This window comes from Rousettus aegyptiacus, unplaced genomic scaffold (genome assembly GCF_014176215.1).
Source record: "Rousettus aegyptiacus isolate mRouAeg1 unplaced genomic scaffold, mRouAeg1.p scaffold_m13_p_10, whole genome shotgun sequence".
NCBI classification, from domain to species: Eukaryota; Metazoa; Chordata; class Mammalia; order Chiroptera; family Pteropodidae; genus Rousettus; species Rousettus aegyptiacus.
The window spans coordinates 71183286-71197450 of record NW_023416285.1 but is presented as its reverse complement, the minus strand read 5'-3'; the positions used below and the strand labels follow the sequence as shown (position 1 = coordinate 71197450).

The 14165-nt window shown below is 34.4% G+C and overlaps 1 pseudogene; it reads right to left on the bottom strand.

Moving 5' to 3' along the window:
* Positions 1–11388: 11388 nt before the first annotated feature.
* Positions 11389–11507, bottom strand: LOC118609143 (annotated as a pseudogene).
* Between the last annotated feature and the right edge of the window lie 2658 nt (positions 11508–14165).

Sequence of the window (14165 nt, the reverse complement as noted above, 5' to 3'; positions counted from 1 at the left end):
ATGACATGTTTTGGAACTTACTAATTTTTTTCAGAAGTACCATCTTGAATTCTGTGTCATTAAAGTCGCATATTTCTATGTCCATAAGCTTATTTTCTTGAGATTTTTCTCTTTGTTTCTGAGATGTCTTTTCACCTTGGTTGTACATGTTTTTTAGTGGACTATTTCTCTGCCTGTGCATTAATGGAAGCGACTTCTGCTGTTTTTCTAGAAAGAAGATTTATTATATAAAGGTCTGTCTTTAGCCTGTTGCAAAGAAGATGCTTTTCTTTTGGTTTCCAATAGGTGGAGTCTAAGCCTCTTGTATCTCTGCTTTATATAAAGCCTTAATAATGCCTTTTTTCCCCTTTTTATAGATGTTGAATCACACTCGCTACCCTCAGTTTCAGTCCCTGTCAAGTTTAACAACAGTTTCGGTAGCATCGCTCAGATTCCCATGGGGTTATGTGGTGTTCGGTCTCAGAGGTTATAGGGGCAGGGGCCCCTTGGATTGGGGGTTGGGGGCTGTGGCTCAGCCTCATGTTTTGCAACCATGGCTGGTAAAAATCAACTATTGTTTCTCTGCCGTTCCCACTTTTCTGCTTTCTGCCCTGATGACTGGGCACTGCCTCTGGCTGCATGGAGCTCACAGCTCTCCCATGTAGGGCTGTTCAGGGAACTTACTGCACCTACTCCCTGCTCCTCCCCACCTCCTACAGGGAGCTCAGGGTGTAAGAGGTGGCTTCTTTGTTTCTCCCAATCCACTGCCCGACACCCTGGGTTCTGACCTGTGGTAGCTCTTATGCGCAGATCCCATGCTCAGACATGCTGGTGTGCCATTTGGGTGTTTTTTTTTTTGTTGAGTTTTAGATGTTCAGCTTATTGTTGTTTCAAGTGGAGAGATATGGAGATGTCTCCATATGGAGATGTTCCAGACTGACTTTTGAAATAAATTGTGAATGAAAGTAGTAAAACAGGGACTTTCAAGATAAAGGCGATAGTCTTGGGCAATGTCATAATAGATATTCCTTCCTGCAATGTCTTAGTTTTAGGGTCCTACTTCATGTATATCAAGACTTCAAAACTTCTCTCTGAATATCTTCAAAAAAGTGAATAAAAATTTCTCAAATGATATTTCAGCTCCATCAAGTAATGCCATTTGAAATTTTTATATGAATATTTTTATTCTCCTAATTTTTTAAAAGATATGGCTATTCAAAACTTCTAATTGAGCAGAATTCATCATATTATATCATGTCTTTTATAATATTTATATGATTCCAAAAAGTCACACATTCAATAAAAATACTCATCAAATTAATTATTTAACTAAATTGTATTTATTTACTTTGCTAGAACTTAAATTTATAAAGCCTATTTTCTGAGAGTAAATTATATATAATGAAATTCAGTTTTCTGCAGTTTCCACTTGGGCATATTCAATGGCATTGGGTTATCAACATTGCTAAGAGGGACCCTATAATGTTTTTTTTATAAGATGGCCCACCAACTCATAAAGTCAGTGAGGTATTCATTTGAATTCAATGTATGCTTAATATAGTCCTCCAAAGTGGTCCAAAAATACCTGCTAGGTGACTGGGGAGAGATGTTTAACAATTTTTTTTTTTTTTTGCATGTGGCATGGACTTTTGCAAATATTATTTAATCCTAAATATATATTTCAGTGTGATGCATTTATATTGCATTTTGTCTCTTTCATAAAAAAAACTATCCTTACCCTGTGGTGAGTAGTAACAGCTCCAAACAAATGCACCAACCCATTGCTATGGCTCCCTCCACTCCTCTCACATGTAACTCGTGTCCATTTTTGCAAGCTCTTCTTTAGAAAGTTGCAAATTGAAGTGCCCAGATCAGTTTGTTGCTTTTCATTTCATCTAGTGCAAAGAGAAAAGTGTCAATAAAGTGGAAGAAATTTCCTTTCCCAAGCAGCTCGGCGAATATATATTCTTTTAGAAGAATACAGAAAATTAAACTGTGGCTGAACCTTTTCCCTTTCCTCTTTTTGAAAGCTTCCTATTTGATGTCTATAATGATCACTTAGACAACTTCAGGGGTTGCTGGAATAATATGCTTACTTAACTGGATATTTCTTACATTTGAGGCTGAATATTTCTAAAAATTGGAAACGAAATTTAGAAATATAAATTTTGTCTCTCTCTGCAGTCTTTTTTTAAAGTTGGTTTTGAGGGAGACTTATTTATAATGCTTTGTGTCTAGCATGGTGTGATGGTTGCTTCCTTTACCAAATGAAAGAAGGTTGTTTAAGTCTGCCAGATGCTGTTTTCATTAAATTAGTATGATACTTCTATTTTTACAAAGTTAAGTGACAATTATCTCATAGGTTCCTATCAGTTCTACAATTCAATTTCCCAAATGACTCAATGGTTTTTCCTTAAATCTATGGCATTCAGAGAATTTCTAGAGTATCATTTTAGAAGTATTTTCCACATTTATTTTCAAAAGGTGGAAATTACTGTATGAACTAATAAGTGGATCATGGATTTATACAGCTGTAGGCTGCAGAAGAGAAACATCATATATTTCAACATTTAAGAGATAGTACAGTTTATTGGCTTAGTGCCTTGGCTTCAGATTTGGGGCTGCCTTTGGGTTGAGATAGAAGCTTGGTATATCAGTTAACTTTCTTTGATTTCTAAGAGACAAATATTGACTAACTTAAGCAAAGAAGGAAATTTATTGGCAAACCGTCAAAAAATAACACATTTGGAGATTGGAGAACCACATCTTAAGAAAAGCAGAAACCCATAGTTTTGGTTGGAGCAAAGAAGCAAAACTAAAGAATATTTCTCAAGGTAGGAATAGTTAGATTACGGTGCTACTTCTGAATGAATGAGACTTCACCATTTTTTAAATCCTTGTACCACTTCTTCAGGGGTCAAAAACCCAGAAAACAATATCTGGCTAAAAATGATCCCTTTTCCAGTATCAATCTAGTGGGAAGAAGAATCCAAACCTTCAACTTTTGTAATGGAAGTAAACTATTTTGCTACTTATTAAAATGATTCTTAATGAATGAGATATGATTCCCCAAAAGGAAACTGGAATGTTGAGGAAAAGAGACAATGGATGTTGGGGGCAAAAAATGAACAAATGTGCATATTCTTGTCCCTTAATCTCTCTAATCTTTAGTTTTCTACCTGAAAAATGATGATAATCACAATTCCTACCTTATTGGATTACTGTATTAAATAAGGTTATACATAGAAAATTTCAGGCACACAGTATTCTTTCAGTAGCTATTGGCCTTCACCATTATTACATTATACTTTCTGCAGTTCTTTGACATACATTTACTTCTTTAAATCTTCATAATATCTTATTAGGTAATTGTAATAGATTTTATTATTCTTGTTTTATGGATGAAAAACCTAGATTTAGAAAGCACTGCCTGAAGCCTAAAGCCTGGTACACCTCCAAATCCCATGTGTTTCCTTCTACAGAATCGTTAAAGAGAAAATCACAGACCCCAAATGGTGTCACTTGTGCTAAAGCTCATGATACTAAACCAAGAATTAATACTTGACCTAATTGCTGTTTCAACCTCTCCCAGAAACATAATCTTAATCAACCAGTCTAGAATTTTCTGTTCGAGCACTAGTAATCTGTCATGAGTGTCCTCTCCACCCCTACATCTATTCATAGAAAAAAAGAAGAAATATGCATGATAAAAACCCTTGCCCTTCCTCTCCCCCAAAGGGTCCTGATCTAAAAATAATTCTGTCTTTTTTTTTATTAATAGCTTCCTTGCCCTACCTTTCTTCTTATAAAAATCTCTCATTTTCTACAATCTTTCAGAACACTCTTCTCGTTCTAGATGAGATGCTGTCAGATTCATGAATTGCTTAATAAAGCCAATTAGATCTTCAAATTTATTCTGTTGAATTTTTTTTTAACAGAGTAGAGCCTGCCACTGCATTATCATCAATTTGAGAAAAAAAGACAAAGCACACACTGAGAGAATTTTCCTTCTGAGAAATAGTCAGATCTCCATGAAACTCAGAGCACACTCCTTCAGCAAGAGAATTATTTGTTCACTACTGGGCTGCCGGTTAGTTGGCAATTGTGTATATGTCCTAAAAGCAGATGTTTGAGAATGACATCCTGATGTACACTCACAGGATGGCATTGACATTGCAGTTCAATCCTGTATTATTGTGATTTTACTGCAAAGATGTTCAAGTTTGTAAAATTGCATTTTGAAAGTACAGCTTCTATACTGTTAACCTGTTAACAAACTGTGAGAGTATGGAAAAGCAACCTGTCACACACCGTGGAATTTTCCAGAGCAGTTTACAGCTCTGTGTGTGGGTGGGCAGATCTGTATTCCTCTTTCCTTTCAGCTAGACGCCTACAAGTATGAGTAGGCCAGGCTGTTTGATAATAAGTGCAGTTTTCTGGTCTTATAGTTTTACTGTCTCTGCAAGGTGATATCTTTGTGGGGTGAATATTTACCTAGTCTATGAGGCTGACTTTGGAACCATGGAGAAGCTAGCATTCTCTAGCTCTTTGTCTCTGGGGTCCAGCTTCCTTTACTGAGCTTTTTGTGATAAGAACACAGAAGTATATTAATAGTAAACAAAGTCAGTATTCTCCTGCTATGCTAAGAAAACGAGCAGGAAAGGGATAAGAAATCTGGGAGAGTGCATTTAATTTCTTTTGAGACCTAATGATTGATTTCTTGCAGGCCCTCCTGATTTCTTTTTTGTTATTTTTTTAAAGCACTTGAAATGAGATTATGAAAACTGCCCATGTTGCATATTTTCTGCTAAGACCTCAAGGCTGCCTGGTATTTAGCATTCTCTTCAGTACTGACCCTTTGCTGCCTTGCATATGAGTTATTCAGTTTTAGGTCTATACCTTATATAAGACTGTGAACTCTGAGAATTAGAGATTGCATCTCATCCATTTTCTGCATTCTTTAGTGCTACTCAAAGTACAATCTGTAAATGAGCAGCGTTGGCACAACCTTGGATCTTGTTAGATATGTAGACTATCCAACCTCACCCCTGACTTACTGAGTCAGAATCTATTTTAACAAGGTCCTGGGTGCTTCACATGCACAGTAAACATTGATCAACACTGACCTTCAGCACTTTTCATTCAGCACATGTTAAATAATAATGAAGATAATAAAGCATGTTAGGTATCTAAGTGCATATCACTTATAGAACATCCTCCACTGCCACTTTTTTCCTACCTCTAGTAACATTCTCTAGTAACCTCAGAATCCTGAAAGCAATGGAAACTTGATACTTTCTAATACAGAAAAAGTTGGCAGGTTTAGAATTTATTTGTCCAACTCAAAAAAAGAAAAAGAAAGAAAGAAAGAAAGAAAGAAAGAAAGAAAGGAATAAAGAAAGAAAGAAAAGAAAGGAAGAAAGTATCTTGTCAAAGACTTTTTCTGCATTTATTGATATGATTATATCAATTGATATGATTATATGATTCTTATTTTTCAATTTGTTTATGTGGTGTATCACATTAATCAATTTGTGAATGTTGAACCATCCCTATGGTTCTGGGATGAAGCCCACTTGATAATGGTGTATAATGTTTTAAAAATGTTGCTGTATTTGGTTCACTAGTATTTTATTTAGGATTTTTGCATCTGTGTTCATGAGAGATATCAGTCTGTAGCTTTCATTTTGGTGTGTTATTTTTACTAGGTTTTGGTATCAGGGTAATATTGATATTTCTCCATTTAAAAAATTAACCAGTATGCCAAGAAAGAAGAGAGAGAGAGAGAGAGAAAGAGAGAGAGAGAGAGAGAGAAGAAAGAAAGAAAGAAAGAAAGAAAGAAAGAAAGAAAGAAAGAAAGAAAGAAAGAAAGAAGAAGGAAGGAAAGTAATGAATCCCTTAAGATAAGGAAGGAAGGAAGTAAGGAATAGTAAAAAAGAACCGAAACTCACGAAACGCCCTACCAAGAGAACCGAACTGAAATAAGTGGTCATGATGAAGGAAGAGGGAAGAGAGTTACTGCACATCAAGTTTAGGCTCTTTGTGCCCCACCTAAGGACAGCACTTGTTGCTGACAGATGGTTATTGTGGTGAGCTTCAAGGAGCAGAAGGGGTTCTAAAGCAATGTTTCCTTTACTACTTCATCCAGTCTCAACTAGTTCACTTTTACTTGTTTCATTTATAGATTTTTCTGCTTATGCTTTATTTAGAAAAAAAAATCACTCCTCAAAATATGTACAACCCCTCAAAAAGTACTCACAAAATGATTTCCACCCTAACTCCAAAAAGTAAAGTTTAAAAAGCACTCTGCTAAGTCGCACACTATAATATTATCAAGGAATGGGTTAATAATTATCACTGTGCTCCATACACAGTATACTAATTAGCATTAAAAGTTTTTTAGTTAAAGGATGATAGGGAGATACTTTAACTGGTTTGCCAATGGCATCTCAAATTTCCTGTGTTGGAAGCTGGCTATTTTGTTTGCCCACAGGATTCATTCTGGGGATGATTATGATTGTATAAACTCAGAGTTCTGTTCCAAAAAGTTATTTAGTTAAATTGAATTGAATTCTGTTCAATATTTATTGATTATATGCTTTGTGAAAAGGACTGTGATTGGTAGGAACTGGGTGTATAAAGATGAGTATGACACAGTCTGTGCTCTCAAGGAACTTTCAGGCTGGTGGGATGGACAGGCATGTAAATAGATTATTTCAAAAGACTAATTTAAGTGTTGTGATACAGGGATACTCAGGATGCTGTGGGTATAAAGAGAGGAGAATTATGCAATTGAAGAAGAGTTACTTCTTGGAAATAATTCTCAAACTGTGTTTTGAATGAGGAGTGGGAAGTAGGTGAAGAAATGAATGCTGGAAATACATTCCAGGTAGAAGTTACAGTGAAAATAAAAATGCTGATTTATGTTCTGTTTTGGAAACTTTGCCAAGATGCAAATTATAATGCAGGAAAGGCAGATAATGCTGGAGATAAGCTAGGATCAAATATGGAAATCTCTGGAAAGCATCTACAAAACTTGACATACTTAAACTTATCTATCGGTAAATGATATCATGAAAAAAAAAATCACAAAAAGCCATTGACTCAAAAGAAAAATGTACTAATTTTTATCTTTTTCATGAAAGTATTTGTTCTTTATTAAGGTATGTTGATCTTTCTCAGTAGGAGAATAGCTTATAAATTGATGTCTCTTTACCGTGTAGTGAAAGAGAGAGAGAGACCAATAGAATACAAGAAGTGACACCAGGAATATGACTTCTGAGGGAGGTCATAAAAAATAATGCGCTTCCACCTTATCTACTCAAACATTTGCTCTTAGAGTCTTCAGTTACCATGTAAACAGTTTGACTGCTCTGAGGACACTAGCTGTGAGGAAGCCCAAACTATCTCTCACATAGAGACCACATGGAAAGGTTCTGAGACTGCGCAAAAGGAGAGAGATATCTGACCAGCTCTCAGATGCTTCATTCTCTTGCTGTTCCAGCTTCAGCCATTATCTGATTGCAATCGCCCTAGAGCTCTTGATCCAAAATTGCCCAGCTAAGCCTTTTTCTAATTGCTTACCCAAAGAAACCATGAGATGTTAGAAAATGATTATTTAAGCCACTAAGTTTTGGGGTGAATTGTTATGGCATAATAGATAACAATAGATTTTGGTATTTGAAAATAGGGTTGATGCCATAAAAAGAGTGAAATATATGGACTAGATGGTGAGTAGACTTGAGGAGACATTAGTAAAAGTTACCCCCTCCCATTCGGTCATTGCATTATTTTAAACCTGATCCCTGTTGTATATAATTTATATGTAAACACTTTAGTGATATCTCTAATATATAAACATTCTTTTTGATTAATAAAAATAACACCTTTATCACATACATAAGTGCAAATTAATATTAATTCCTTATATTGATGCTTCCTTTTGAACAAGCTGGGTCAATATCGCTAGGCTCTTCCTGGGAAATAGATCGCCTACATCATGCTAATGCAGAAATAAAATTATTCAGTATCTGAAGCCCTTGGTTAAAATTTTTTTTCTGGGGGGGGGGGTGAAAAATGATCTTAGAATCCTTTTTTGTGGGTATTTATTAGTAGATTAATGAAAGTTCTCTCAATAACCCAAGAAATTATAAAAAAGTAAGAAATGAAAGGTAGTATGGGTTCTTAATTTTCTTTCTGAATACAAAGTATTGGGCTTTTTCTTCAGGACGATTGTCCAGACTATTTTATCAATACAAAGAAACAGATGATTAGTGCATGAACAAATGTGGTGTCACTGAGGATGCTGATTGTAGACAATGTAGAAAGATGTTTGTAGATGGACTCCATAGTACAGGGAGGCAGTTAGGCGGAAAGTAGAGAGGAAAAATTAGAATTGGCTTCTAGGTTTGTGGCCTGTCTTGGAGAATGGTGGTGTGGAGATTTCCAATTGCAATGTTTCTTGGCTAATGTGCAGTTTACTGAATTACTAGTTAGTGATCATCGCTACTCTGAAACCCAGTCAGTAATTCAAAATAGCATTTCTGAGGTCAGGGCTATAACCAGAGAGTTGATTGAGGGGTTTAGTCAGGCAGTTTGTATTGGAGCAAAATGCTTTTTTTACTGTGTCCTCTGCTCTGCACAGAAAACAATTTCCAAGTTCCCATTCTCAGTTGATTTCTTTATGTTCCCTAATGCTTGATTTTTAGTTATTCTCAGACTAAAATCAGGTTCCATTTGCTTTTTCCAAATTCTGGAGTCTAGTTGGCCATCTGTAATATTATAGATTATAAGGGGAAAAAAACAGGAACACATTTTGATTTAAAGGCTATTGCATCTTAAACTTCAAATTAATACTTTCATAAGTTAGGATTTCAGGTATTTGGTTTCCCTTATATCATAATATTGGTTATTTGTTAAGATCTTTAAATTGATCTTTATCTCTCTTTTGGAAAATAAACATAGCTCTTGGTTTTTTTCCTTCTGGCTCAATCAGAAGAAGTAGCAAAATATTTAATAATAGATTATTCTGAGGCCTAGGATTTCAACAGGTTTTATAAGCTGAATTTCTACTTTCCCTGTGAACATTTGCATTCATTTTACACAGTGTCAAACAGACGTGGAGACAGGATCTTTTCTCTTTCAAGGAATCATTTACATCGCCATTAGTGGACTTGAGGAGTTTCTTTTATCCACTTGTTTTCTCATGAGTTGTTTCTTCCCTATAGAATACATATTTCTACACCTAACTTCAAAGGTTAGTCATCTGACATAACCAGAGAAAAGCAACACAATGGCAACATTTATAATCTAGAAGTGAGGCACAATTTCCTCTCATACCTCTGGTGTCTAATTTTTTCCTATTTTTCAAGTTATGCAGCAGCAGTGAATCATGTCTTATACCTGGGGCAAAACTGGTGTGTTTTTTTTTTTATTAATGGGACAAATATTTAATAACATTTTAATTTATTATCTTGTACCCAGAAGTTAGTTTTACTGGTGATTTACTAGAGTCCATAACTTACTGGCTCTGGCACTGATGGCTGATTTACTATTCTATCAGTTACTTAATTAAAATGAATTATTCATGGTTTTCCCTGATGAACAACCTAATTATTATGTTAATCATAATCATCTAAGTCTCAATGTTTTCTAAAGCATCCTGCCTAATGGGGTTATTAAATATATGTATAATTATAGTCATAAAAATTCAGAAACATACTTTGACAGACATTTTAATTTATATTTCAACTTTCAAAAACATCAACAGTAAAATATCTTTTGCCCTGAACTCAATTAATTTCTTAAATGTCATTTTCTTTTCCTAATGTAAACCTGTGAATGAATGTAATAAATAAAATGACAACCACTTAATTAATAATACTAAAAAGTTGAACAGAATTTTATACCCAGTCCTGCTTTTGAGGATTTTGGCTTTAACAATGAAATTTTCCTTCATGTTGTAGGGATTCTACTGTAGGCAAAAGGAATGAACTGATTTGATAATTACTGTTATATTGTCAGATCTTACTGTTCATGGGGAAAGCAACTGTACTATGGGTTAATTAACTATTAACTGTTCATATCCAGAACATCTTTCCCTTACTTCTCTATCTACTTTGTTTAATGCCTCAGGCTCAAATCACATTTGCATGTGCTTGTCCTACTTTACAGCAAAACATAATATCTGAGGATATTAGGATATTCTATTGCTTTTGGTAATAACTACATTAGTAACCAACTCCCAAGAGCATTCAAAGCTTGAACATTTAAAACAGTTAAGATAATAGGAAGTGATATTTGATTATCGGGTCTCAAACCAAGCAGTTTGACAGCCCATGGCTGGGTGTATATAATCAAGAACAAATTAGGGTTAAAACACACATTATGCTCAATTTTGTCATAGTCTAGTTGTTAAAAGGATTTTTAAAAAACTTGAAAACAGTAACTCATGGCTTTGGTGAAACATTAAGACTATTTAATCTGAAGGAATAAAACAGATCCCTTTTTGATCACAACTCATTTTGTCTTTGAGCATATAGATATAGATAACAGAAATAAACATTTTTTATTATTTAATTGCTTGTACTTTTTGTAAGTATCGTTCCTTATTTTTTAACTCCCTTATTTACTCTATCAATTTTTAACTATCAAGTCAAGTTTTGGGGATCAATAACTGTCCTCTAGGACTTAGCAAGTGGAAGACATTTGAGGACCTTATATAGTCTTACTTGTACTTCTTTGTCCTAGTCCTTTAGTTGTTTAGAGATCAGCAAATAAAATTGTGTGCTGTGGTCTGATTAAACATTTTTATTCCCATCTTTCTAGAGCTGCTATGATTAGACACATTATGTTGGACAAGCCAATTATCATCAGTAGCCTCCACATATGGATACTGATTATCAGATTACAGGGTGGGAGGTGTTATCTGAAATGTTGGTCAGAAGAAATAACAATACTAAATAGCTTCTGTTCTACTTGTCTTAAATAATTTTGAAATTAAGTGGTTATAAAGAAAAATTAAACTAATTGCTCTTTCTAGCATCTGGTGAGTTAGCTTAGCTTTTCGCCCTGACTTCCTTTTTTCTTAGAGTCTTAGACTTCTATGACAAAATGCCACAGACTGGGTAGTTTATAAACAACAGAATTTTATATCTCACAGTTCTAGAGGTTTGAAGTCTGAGATCAGGGGGCCTGCATGGTCAGGTGAGGGCTAGACTTCTCGTTGTCACCTTACCTGGCAGAAGGAACAAGCAAGCTCTCTGGGGCCTCTTTTATAAAAGACATTAATTGTTTTTTTTTTTAATTATTATTATATTTTTTTGTTGTTGTTGAGGCAGCCCTCAGTTGAACTCACAGATTGCAAGGATCTTGTCCGCTTACAATCCCTTATTTTTTTTTAATTTTTTACTCCTACAGGACCTAGTCTTCTTAGGTGGTCTCCCATCCAAGTACTAACCAGGTCCAACCCTTCTTAGCTTCCAAGATCAGACAGGATCAGGCACATTCAGGGTAGCATGGCTGTAGACAGGCACTAATTATTTTTATGAGGTTCTGACCTGGTGAGCTAATCACTCCCCAATACCATCAACTAACTGTAGGATCAGGATTTCAATGTATTAATTTGAGAGGGGCACAACGTTCAGATCACAGCAGGATCCATAGAGAAAGGACGCTGATTTGAAAGATCTATAGTGCTTTATAAAGCTGAAAAACACTAAAGACTCACTTTTCAACTAACTGCCTCATTTTCAAGACTTGATCTTGGCTCTGATTGCTTGGAGGGTGGTGAATATAATGTAGCTATGAGATACCGCCTCTCCGAACTCTCTTTAAAATTTGGTTCCTCTACTTCATTGGGGTAGAAGAAGGGAGAGGGAAAGAGATAATTATCTCTCACCTTAATTAGTCAGAAGCGATGCCCTTCTTTTGGTGTTTATCTGACTAATAGTAACTTACAGTCAACACCCCCTCTATGGTGAGTGACCAAAACCTGACTCTTTGTGGGACATATGTATGAGTTTTTGAGGGGGCTTTTGGGGATGACATTGCCTTTTTCATGGCTGTGTGAGGTCCAGCACTGGCCCTTCTTTCTCTCTCAGCTCTGACCAAGCCAAGCCATCTTTCAGCTCCTTGTGGTGGGATTCTGTTGTGGGTGAACTAAGCTCTTGGATGGGTTCCTACCTAGATGACTGACAGTATTTTCTAGGTAACTAGGAAACTGTGGCATCATTGCTAGGGCTGTGACAAATAATTCTGTCATGTCTTCAGGGACTTTTTGAGAACTTTTGCATATTCACCCAGGTGCAGAATTTCTGGGTCATGTGGTACATATATTTACTTTGACTAGTGTCAAATTGCTTTGTAGAAATTTTGCACCAGCCTATATTTTCACCACCATGGACAAAGTTTCAAATCTACCAATATCTCTGTAAAAATTTAGCATTATTCAGCTTTCTAATGTTTGCCAGTCTACAGTAACATGTATTAATTTGCATTTCTGTAATTACCAGTTGTTTTTGACTTTTCATCTCTTTCTTAGTCTCTTGGATTTCTCTTTCTATAAACTGAGTATTTCTATTTCTTGCTCATTTTTCTGTTTGGGTTGTTGTCTTTTATCATAGTTTTGTAAGAGTTTCTTATATATTCTCAACATTAATCCTCTGTCGTTTATGTACTTTAAAAATATCTTCTTCTGTCAGCTACATCTTAGCTTTATTCAGAGTATTTTTATTGACCAGTAATTCTTCATTTTTATATATACAACTTACTCATTTTTCCTCCTCGTTCATGCTTTTAAAGTTTTCTTTAAACAGTCTTCTCCCTCCCCAGGTCTGTAATATTCCACATTTTATTCTACCAACTTTCTAGTTTTATGTTTTACCTTTAGGTATTTACTCCTTCTGTAGTTTACTTTGGTATATAAGGTTAAGTAGGGATTCACTTTTCCCAAACCATTTTACTAAATAATTCATTGTTTCCCCATGAATTTGTGATACTACCTTTATCTTATATAAAAGTATTCCATAAACATAGTTTGTCCCCGAGCTCTCTGTTATGTTCCATTGGTCAATATGATTGTTCTTGTGACAGCATCTTAATTTTGTTTTACCATTATGACTTAAAGGTATGTGGTAAAAACTGGCAGCTTGCCCCTGTTTTTTCATCTTTTTCAAAGTTTCCTTCCTTCTGTTAAATTATAGAACATATTAAATTTTTAAAAATCCAACTGGAAATGTGATTGACATTAAATTGAATTTATAGAATAATTAAGAAGAAAAAATATTTTTATAATGTTAAGTCATCTTATCTAAGAGAATAGAATATGTATTTAATTTTAAAAACCATCTCATATGACCTTTATTAGAGTTCTAATATTTTCTCCATGGAATTATTATATAGTCTTTGTTAAGTTAATTTCTAGATATTTTTTAAATTAATTTTCCAGTTGCTTATTGCTGTGGTAAATTAGTATTAAGTTTTTAGGTTGTATATCCAGCTAAATTTCTAAAATTCCTTATTTCTAATTGCTTCTTTAGTGATAACTCTGTCATTTCATTAGGAAATGATCATATGTTCAAATAATGATTATTTTTTTTCTTTCTCTTGTAGTTTTTTTTCCTTTTGGTATTGGTAAGACAATTTTTGTACTATATGAATTAGTCATAATGATATTGAATATTGTTTTATACTTTAAAGATTATACCATCTATGTTTTGCCAGTAAGTATAGAGTTTGCTATAAGGTTTTGATATATAATTTTTGCTATAAGGTTTTAATAAATAATGCAAGGAAGTTCCCTTTTAGTCTTAGTTTGCTAAGATTCTTAAAAAAATAAAAAGGTCCTGATGTTTATTATAATCTCTTTGGATCATTTAAATAATATGAGTTTTATCCTTCACTCTAATAATGAGATAAACAGCATTGATGAGTTTGATTAAGTATAACAATTTTTGCATTTCTGGGGTTAACATAATTTGAACATAACGTGAACTTCTTTTTTATAATGAACTGTTGGATTTAGTTAGCTATCTCTATGTCCTTGGTTAAGCCACATATCTTCTATGCCTAAATTCCTTATCAGCAAAATGGAGATAATAGTTAAAGATAAAGATTTGTTTTTTTAAAAAAACAAACAAATAAATAATTTTATGATGACATTGGTTAATGAAATTCAATAAGTTTCA